Genomic DNA, 10974 nt, shown 5'->3' with positions numbered 1-10974 from the left:
CCCCCTCTGGGTTCATTTTTAATATTGCCTAACCATATTTTAGGAGGAAAAACCCGGATAAAAACGCAAATTCAACATGATCTCGAGTAAGTGCAAAGAAGAGTGCTAAAACACCGACCCACCTAAAATTGAGCGTAAGAGCGAAATCCCTTGGTGAGGTACTATCAGGTTCTCAAAAGATAATCAACCCCTGTTAATATTGCCTATTAAATCTTGATCATGGAGGTTTCGAACAAGTTTTTGTACTCAATTGTTTGCGTAGGTACTCACCAAAAACTTCGCACAAAACCATAACTTTGAAATCACGCACTTGGCAAAACCAACCTTCGGTTTGTTTCTTAATTTTCTCAATCCTTTGTCTTTCGATTTCTTTTACTTGAGGACAAGTAAAACTTTAAAGTCCGAGGAGGTTTGATAGGGGTATTTTACCCCTATCTTTTAGCGTGATTTACGGGTTGATTTTGGATAAAATAAATAAGTTTAATTACAAAAATAAAGTGTTTTGATAAAATAAAGAAATAAAAATAAATCTCGTACTTTCAGTTAATTTTCTTCGTTTTTGATTAGTTTAGGAAATAAAAACGTCAAGCTAACTCGGCTCTCAAGTTTTGTATTTCAGGTACGAGAAAGGAGCAAAAATCCACTCCATACGCGGGGCGTATAATCCTCTACGCGGGGCGTGAAACATGGTGTCGGTAATGATTGCCTTATCCGCAGAAGCCATGTGGAACTGACTCAGCATACGCGGGGCGTATGACACATGTCGGCAATAATTGGCCTAATCCTGAAAGTCGGACTGCATTGTCTCCCAGAGTCAACTCTCCATATGCGGGGCGTATCACCATATACGCGGGGCGTAAAAGGGAGTTCTTCAACGTAAAAAGATCAGAGACTCTTTTACGCGGGGCGTACTTCAGCTACGCATGGCGTAAAAGCACCAATTCAAGCAATAAAACTTCAGAGACTCAAACACGCGGGGCGTACAATCCTTTACGCAGGGCGTGCTTGAGACAACAAGACAACGAATTGGTCCACATGCAGGAGATTTCTGACGGAATGGGCATTTACGCGGGGCGTAGACCAATTTACGCGGGGCGTATCATGGGATTTCTGCACCAAATAATGTTGCTCCATACTTGTGCTTTGTGAAATTACAAACTTGCCCTTGCTTGATGTCTATAAATAAGAAGCTCTTGAACTTCATTTGACACCAAGAAATAATTTACACACTAGAGAGCAAACTATACTTATTTTGTTATTTGTTGTAGTATAGATTCAGTTTTTGTAGCTAAACTCTCCACCTCGAGAGCTTGTTCGGTTGTTCCGGCATTCCATCGAAGTTCCGCTCCACCATTCGTCACCAAGCTCGAGAGTTCCACCTCCACGACCTAGGAGACGGCTTTGAGTCCGGTTAGCTAGTTTCAAGGGCGGATTCTCCCCTTTTACGTGCTAATTAGCTTGTATTCTTCCTATGTACCAGGCTTGGTTGTATCCCATTTATATACATTTCATATTTATAATTTCATGATTTATAATCTCTATTTCCCTTTACGTGTTAGTATTTGCTACTTGTTTTGATATTGATAATTGACTATTGTGTAGGAGAACGCGATTTCCGACGCCATTCGGGTTATCTTTAGGGAGTTATATAGGTGTTGCCCTACCGGAAGTGACAAACCGGAAACCGTAGGAATTGACAAGCCACGGAACTTACGGGCCCTAGTTTCTAATTCCCCCGCATTAGACACGCCTTGACTAGGAATTACGTAGTCTAAGTGCTTCACGGGTCGGTCCTACTATACTTAGTCATCTTTGCAAGAGTAAATTATTATCCGTATACATTTAGAGTCATTATTTATCGCGGTTATAACTTATCAATATTCATCCCACTTCATAGGGTTTTAGCTACACAAATCTGAGTCGCCAATAGTTAGGATAGTGTGTAGTTGTATCTTGCTTCACCTCAAAGTAATCGCCGCTTAAATAACATACGAAACCGAGTCGTCTAATACTTGTAATTATAAATCCTGTGGATTCGATACCCGGTCTTAACCGGATTATTACTTGATACGACGGGGTACACTTGCCCCTAAGTAGCCGTAGCATCTAGGAGAGTTAAGAACATTTAAAAGATCACATCCATATTCATAACACATTCACCACAATACACATTTAGTCGTCATTAGAGAACTCCACCTAGGCGCATACGCTATCATGTTGATTCCTCAAGTTCGTGATGGGGGAGATCAAGAGGATCCATGGGTGGTCCGGTCAACGAAGTGAGGGGCGTTGGAAGACCATCCAAGCATTTATTGGGAAGTGGTTTGACAAGCTTCGCCCAGACATACCTTTCGATGTTGGTAGGGCCTTCGATGTCGGTCGAAGATTGTGGCGCGTACTACGGAGGATGAGTGCCGGGGGCAAGACACAAGTTGAGATGTGGGGAGAGTTCATGAAGAGAAGGAGGAGCCGACAACCTATGAGTGGATAACACCTACCAAGCACCATCTTTGTTCTATAACTGAGTTGGGAACCAACTCTTTTGATGAGGGCATCTTGCACTCATACGCGGAGCGTGAGATAGACAACGCAGAGCGTGAATCCGGAGTTAAGAAGAAAGGAAGAAAACCACATGGAAGGGAGATCACTAGGGCATTCCATGCGGAGCGTGTTGTCCAGTGCGCGGAGCGTGGATCGAACCTTCGGAGAGAACTAGTTCCAGGAGGTCATATACGCGGGCGTACTCTCAGGGACGCGGGGCGTGAAGGGCATCGATGATAGTCTTCCACTCCAGAAGCTCACTCACACGGGGCGTAAGAAAATCTACGCGGAGCGTGCCCAACCCGAATAATACTTCTCCTCCAAGTTCTGGATGTTAGGAACAAGTTCTGCCACCCTCTATTTACTGTTTTGCCACTCCTTAATTACAACTCTACCACTACTATATTTACACCTATGTCACCCCTTATTATTACCCTATTTTACCCCTAACCTTACTCTTTAATTAATTAGGTTAAGCTAGCCTTATGTAATTTGTCATTTAGGTTTTGAGGTGATATAAATTCATCTCTTTCTCTTTGTAATGGTTAACTTTTATCAAATCAAATATTATCTTCTTCTTCATTGAAGCTTGTTAAGGTTTTCACCTTCAACAATGTGGAATTTTTTATTTCATATGGATTTAGTACATAAAACCGGGATTAACTCCTTCTAATTTAGCTAGAGAAGAAATATCTTTGTTAGTTTACGGTTAAAACTAACTCGTCCCGAAACCGATCTGTATCAATTTAACTTCAATCAGATCGAAAAAACGACTAGGTTCAAGTTAAACTGGTCATTCTGATTCGATATTACTGGTCCGATAGTATGACAATACTTTTAATACTTTATGAATTGATACTTTTTTATCTTCAAATACCAACTTTATAGTCGATTTTTACCTTTAATTCCTTCTCTAGTAACACAGGTTCTCACAATCTCACTCTATACAACTCAAATATCAAAATAAAACATACTTTTAATTAAATTAACGAAATTATATGATATAAACATTTATAAGTGCTATTTTAATTTAAAAATGGATGACAACAATCAGTCGAATTTTTTCAGTCAAACACGAACAATTACTGGAATAGATAATCAAAGTATTTTGAAGACTATAATGCGGTTTTACCTATTCTTAATTATTTAAATTAAATGCCCCAATTGGCCCAATAGATATGTGATCTTATTCGGACTAAAACGTTACTACTCTATAGATGCAACAAGACTCAAATATAATAATTTTTTTAGTACGAGTGTATATATATTTTCATTGAAATAAAATTTTATTAGAGAGTTGGTCATAATTAAATTTTTCACTCTTTTTTAAGTAGAATTATACAATAAATTTAATACGTGTTTATCAACTCAACATAATTTGTAAATCTAAACAAAAATAATTACATGATTATAAGTAATTTGATTAATTTTTTTAGAAGAATGATAATTGTTTTATTCTTAAGTAATTAAACAAATTACAATTTAAAAATACATCAGTGAAGTTTGAATCTGCATTTTTAATATCATAGATCGTAATAAGCAATAGTAAACATTAATTTAAACTGTTTTAGCACAACGATGAGAAACACACTCTATCTAGAATCGATTTCATAATATTTTTTTTCAAGAAATGATTTCATGATCTTTTTATGAGCCAAATCTATGTGGTGATAGACAAAACTCTTTTGTTTTTCATAAAATGAAACATGATAATACTCATATAGAGAGACATACCATAACTATCTATAAATGGATAAATAACAAAAAAAATACAAATAAATCAATCATAATAAATCAATCAAAAATTTATTTAATAAAAAAAGAAAAATAAAATAAAAAATGAGCTTATCTTCTAATTAAAAGCCGAAACAAAACCTCAATCCATAACTGGAAAAGAGAAGTAATTTTATTTTATTTTGCTTTTGTTTTATTTTTATTAGAAACACAAAATAAATTGATTTATAATATATATGACATGTTTATACTTAAAAAAAAGTTGACATGTTTGTAAGGATATATTTCTTGAAAACTAAATAAATAGGGGTAAATTAAAAAAATGGGTCAAATGGAAGGCTTATTTACATATTTAACTCATTTACTCAACCTACTACATATCTAGACTGATTTTGTGTGACTTTTCCATAATTCCCCTAACCTTCCCACTTCCCCCTTACGCGAACGTTCTCTCCCCTCTTCTCCTTTGGTGCGAAACGGTTGTTGGCTCCTCCATTAATGATTCCAAGACTTTTGATCTTCATATCTTCCTTTAAATTGCACGAAATCTGCACCATTTCTCCAAATCAAAATGTATTTCTCTTTTTCCTCTCTTCATCTCTTGATTCTGCAACTTCCTAATCCTAGAAAACGAAGCCATGGTTCTTCATCTTCCTGTTTCTGCTCGTTACTTGGTTTCTTTCTTCTTGTTACGATCAAAGAAATGATTATTCTACGTTATTTTCATCGTTTTTCACAGTTTATCATATTGTTATTGTCGCTTTTAAGGGTGAAAGGCACGAAAAATGTAAGTATCTGCTGTTTCTTCTGCGTTTTTCCATGAAATCACTTCGCGTAGTCGATGATTTCGTGACGATCTGTGAAGAGAAAGATCCTGAAACGTGTGGATCTACTTCGCGAATCGATTACTTCGCGAAGTCTGTGAGTAGAAAAGTTCATGATTTCACTCGCAGACTTCGCGAAAGCATCGATATGCGACGTAGATAGTCACGTTTCAGATCTCGCAAACTTCGCGAAAATATCGATTCGCAAAGTAAAATCATCCTTTTCCCTACACATTTACATTCGCATGCTTCGCTAATCCTCATTTCGCGAAGCCAAAATCGTCTTTTTCCCTGCCTAACACGATTAATTTTTTCTGAAGGTGTTTGATTACATAACATCCCTTTTTGGAAGGCGGCGTATTGGGCTGCAGGGGAGATGACTTTCCTTCCTGTATAGGGAGAAATTTCCCTCAAGATTGGCACATTCACTTTGAAATGATTGGTTAGGAGAGATTGTGCCAATCTTGGTGTGCACCATGGGACACGTCCATCCCAAAAGGTCTAGACTTCCATTTATCATCACAAAAGGTCTGGACTTCCTGTAGAGCGAGAAATTTCCTTCCAGATTCGTCACGTTGACTTTGAAATGATTTGTTAGGAGTTTATTATGGCAATTTTGTTGTAAATTTTAATAATGTTATGATTGTAATGTTGTTATTGTGGCAATCTTGTTGTAAAATTTGATAATGTTATGATTTTAATGCTAAAATCTGTTGTTTGACATTTTTTGTTATATACCACTTCGCGAATTAGCTTCAAAACACATCCAGGCTTCGCATATGCTAATTAAATTCATCAAGTAAACCAAACATTACCTTCGCAGGTTTCGCATATGCTAATTAAATTATCAAGTAAACCAAACATTAGCTTCGCAGGCTTCGCATATGGTCGAATCTGCGAAGTCAGACGGGATGGAGACAAATGCACGTAAATATTGAGGGTATTATAGGAAAGTTATACAAAAACAGTCTAGATATGTAGTGGGTTGAGTAAATGGGTTAAATATGTAAATGAGCCTCCCATTTGATCTAGTTTTGTAATTTACCCAATAAATAGGCATCAATTTTCAATATAATGACAAGAGTTTGAAATATTGTGGAAATTATTGTAAGCAAAAGTAGTATGAGAAAAAGTAGTATCTTTGTAGAAGAAATTAATTTAGTGGAAAATGAAGACAATTACATTAAAAGCACCGAAGATTCTTAACCTTGGAACTTCTTGTATGCTTTGCTTCGTAGACAATTGCCTATTTTACGTCATTTTTAAATTCCTTATTTTATTACGTTTCCTATTTAATTGGATACTTCAAAATTTACGATAATTTGGATTTTCTTTTTCTAAAAAAAAAACTATTAAAGGAACTGGGCGTCTACATCTTTCCCCAAAACTGCTCTCTCCCATTCGGATAAAATTAGATGGAAATCATGTGCAATTTTAGGAGCTGATGTGTTCTTCTAACCTTCTATTATTAATTACAGATATTCGATGATTAAAAGAGTGGGAAACTCTTTTCGAAAAAAAAAAAAAAAAGAGTGGGAAACTAATTTAAAAAAAAAAATACGTGGTTTGCTCGTTCGGCAAATAATTTAAGATTTTGTAATATTTAGATTTGCGGTTATATATTTTGCGACTAAATAATTTATGAGTTAATATGTGCAAAAAAAATATATTTGTGGTTTTGTTTTTTTATAAGAAGTTATGAGTTAATATGTGCAAAAAAAAAATATATTTGTGGTTTTGTTTTTTTATAAGAAGAAACGATCTTTATTAAAGAGACGAGCTACAATCTTTGTGATCAACTAAGAATAGAAAAAACAACTAGGTTAGCATAGGAAAGAGGTTGCCTCGCAACCTAATGGGCAATACTATCTACTAACCGGAGAATAAAAGACACTAAGTAAAACTCTTGACTTTCTAGTAAAGCCTTGCAATATGCAATTATACTTCTGAATGTTGATAGATTTGCTTTATTTGATCTAATATTGTCAACCACCATTTTGGAATTTGTCTCGAATAATACTCTATGTAATTTGATACTCTTCACCGACTGTATACTCTGCAGTACTGCAAGCGCTTCAATCTCCCTGACATCCAACATGTCTTCTAGCAACGAACTGTAGCAAGCCCTGAACTGCCCATCATCGTTTCAGAGAACAGCTCCAACGCCGCACTTCCCTGCTGTTTGGAATAACGATCTGTCAATGTTACATCTCACCCAACCTTCCATCAGTTTGGACTAGGCAGCAGCAACCTGAGGGCCATGTTCCGCTGACAACAGTAGGTCACCTTTGCTTGACGTTAGTCCGCACATAAGACTCTGTTATTTCATAAACTCATTTCAATCGTCCTTCTACTCCTATTCTAAAGGAAGTTATTCCTCTCCTTCCAAATAGAAAATAAAACAACAGCAACCTCGCAAAATTCAGCAGCGGTGCGTCTTTCACACAAGGACTGAAACCAGTCATGTATCCCGCCAAACTCTCCCATTGGAGGGTTTAATCCCGTCACGCAGAATTCCAAAGCAAATGGATACATTAAAATAAATATCAGTTATGCTCCACATCCAAATTGCATATAAAATAAGAGATAGGTATGCTTGGACCTTTAGCAACAAGTCGCATACGAATAGGGAGGTAGCAAAAAGATAGTTTCCAAAGGAAAAATTTATACCTTGGGAGCACGTTTACATTCCACAACTTCATCCAATTTTGATTTCTAGAACCCCCTTGCACGACTTCCTCTATAGCTCTATATCCCGACTTAGACGAATACACCCCATTGGTCGTGTGACCCTATATTAGTCCATTGGCACAATTCCTGCTTGGAATGATCATATTGCATACCATTTTAGCCTCCTTAGGGCTAAGCTAATCTTCAATCTTTCCTTTGTCCTAAACCTTGGTTCTTGGGATAAATAAATCAGCCAGAGTAGTGTTTTCAAAACCCAAATAACAATGCAAAGAAATAAATTTATTCGAATTATCTACCAACCAATTATCCATCCAAACTCTAATAGATTTTCCATCTCCAATTCTCCATCTTAGCCCTAACTGAAGCACATCAATTGAGCTTCACACACTCCTCCGAATGAAATTGTAATTATTGCCCAGTTTAGAGGATAAGAAAGTATTGCTGCGAAAGTATTTACATTTGAAGATTTTACTTACTACAGAATGTGGGTCAAATACTATCTTCCAACCTTGTTTCCCAATAAGCGAGAGATTGGAGTTCTGAAGATCCCGGTATCTCAAGCCTCTTTGTTCCTTCTACGCACTGAGCTTCAACCAACTAGCCCAATGTATATTCTGACTTCCATCAGCTTTTGTGCCCCACCAGAATGAGTTCGTTATCTTTTGAAGTTTGTCACATAGAGATTGAAGGACTAGAAATGTGCTCATATAGTAAGTTGGGAGTGCTTGAGCTACAGATTTAAGGAGAACGTCTTTACCTGCGTCGGACAAGAATCGAATACCCCAACTATTACACTTCATGCGTAGACAATCTTTCAAAAATCTGAAGACACTATTCTTAGACCTTCCAATGAGAGACAGCATGCCCAAATAACGACCAATATCAAGTAGGGAGCCAAACTGCAGGTAATTACTGATAGCAAGATGGAGATCATAATGGACATTAGCATTGAAGAATATACCTGACTTATCCAAGTTTATACCCTGTCCCGTCGCTGTTTTATATTCCACTAGGATTTCTAACATCACTTTACTCTCCTCCAATGAAGCGCCAAAGAAAAAGAAATTGCCATCAGCAAAAAAAAGGTGAATAACAGTAGGAGTAGTACATCTGATTTTACATCCCTAAATAACTCCATCATTTTTTGCTCTTCTTATCAATTTGGATAAAACTTCTGAACAGAGGATAAAAAGTAAGGTAACAAGGGGTCACCCTGGCGTAACCCTCATGCAGGTAACACCATCCTAACTAATTATCTGTTAACTGACACATAATATGTGATATGGTACTAAGCCATTTGGGCTTTTGCCAAAAAAAAACCCTGTTATGATTCGAAGACCTCAGATGGGCCTAAGTCAACTCAAGCTTGCTACGATGATCAATCTTGGCCGAAGCTTGATTAAAGTCAAGGCTTCAGACACCTTGACTAGCTGAAGGCTGTCTTCAGAGATGTTTTTGGAAACACGTGGACCAATGAGAATGCTGGATTCCAAATACACACTCCTCATTTTTAGAAGTACATTGGCACAGAAAGATAGGTCTAAAGACCTATCAGGTGTTGCCACGTATTTAGGTATATTTTATTTTATCTATAAATAACATAGAAATTCTATAATCTCAAGTATCTTACTTCAACTAATCATTGCTTCATTTCTCTAATTCATGTTAGCTAGATATTATCTCTAATATCTCATACCTTAAGCATCGGGGAGGGTTCGCATTATCTTCGGCCCCTTTTCAGACATCTTTTATGATCTCAGGTGATCGAAAGACCAACAGAGAAGCATTTATCAAGAATTGTGATAACATTTGGTGCGGTAATCGTGGAACTTACTTCGTAAAATCATGGTTCAACTTCACTGTTCAGTTGTTACCCCAACAAATCAGTCATGGGTAGGGATGAATATTGGTTCGGTTCGATTACTAACTGAACTAAAGTGTCAGTTAACCGAACCAATATTTGTACAATTTTAAAAACCGAACGTACCAAATAATTAAAATAACCGAAATTGACCGAATCAAAAAAAATTCGGTTCGGTTCGGTTACAAACTAAATAACCAAATTTTTTTATATTTTTAATTTAAATATTTAAAATGTTATAGATTATGAAAATTTAGCTTAATTACTTTGGAATTTGCAATTTCAAATCAATTAACCAAATACCTCATATATTACAAATTAATTTAATAATGTTTAAAACTAAAATTTTGGATTTTTTTTTGTACAAATTGAAATATGAAGAATAAATAAATAAGTAAAATTTAAATTTTTTTATTTAAACATAAATTCGACTCGGTTTTTGGTTAGGCCGATATTTTTTGGAATAACCGAACCGATAACTAAATACTGAACAATGAAATTTTGACAACCGAAATTTTGGTTCGGTTATCGGTTCGGACATCGGATTTTGGATTTTTTGCCCACCCCTATTCATTAGAGCAATTTGGAGTTCAACCTGGGATTCAGTCCAATCAATGAGTTGTTGATATTCCTAGTACTTCAGCTGCTCCTCGTCATGGTCTGATGGATTCACGAAACATTCCAATTTCATCTCTACTAGTTACACCATCATTGGATCAACGAATTGATGCTTGTTTAGGGTCTTTTGAGCCTAAGCAGTGCTCTTTCATGGATGGTTTAATAAGGTAATTAATTTACAATATAGGATCTGTTCAGGAATCAATGAGCATCATTCATGCAGAGCATGGCACACAAATAGAAGTAGACCTATTCATGGGGCGGGCTCGGGCCGGACCTACCGAGTTTTTATGTAAAATTGCTTAGTCCAAGCCCAACCCAGCCCACTATTAATTTAGACGGGTTCGGGCTTAAAAATCTAATACCAAGCCCAGTCCATATAAACCCACATATATATATATATATATAATTTTTAATTATAAAAAATAAACTTTATACTTAAAATTAAATATTTAATATGTAAATATATAAATTTATTAATTAATATTAATAGGCAGGCCAGGCTGCGCCGGGCCGTACTATTTTTATTAATTTCAAACCCGCCCAAAAAATAGGCGGAGCTTTAGCGGGCCTGGGTCGGCTTGTGCCTAAGATCAATTTTTATTGTCTAAGCCCGACCCAATGGAGGTAGGTCGGGCAGGTACCCGTGATCGTGGACATGTCTAGATAGAAGTAATACGCCAGGAGTTGAAAGAAGCCAGAGAT

The sequence above is a fragment of the Euphorbia lathyris genome, chromosome 1 (assembly GCF_963576675.1).
Source record: "Euphorbia lathyris chromosome 1, ddEupLath1.1, whole genome shotgun sequence".
Classification (NCBI taxonomy): Eukaryota; Viridiplantae; Streptophyta; class Magnoliopsida; order Malpighiales; family Euphorbiaceae; genus Euphorbia; species Euphorbia lathyris.
Note: the sequence above shows the minus strand (reverse complement) of the source record.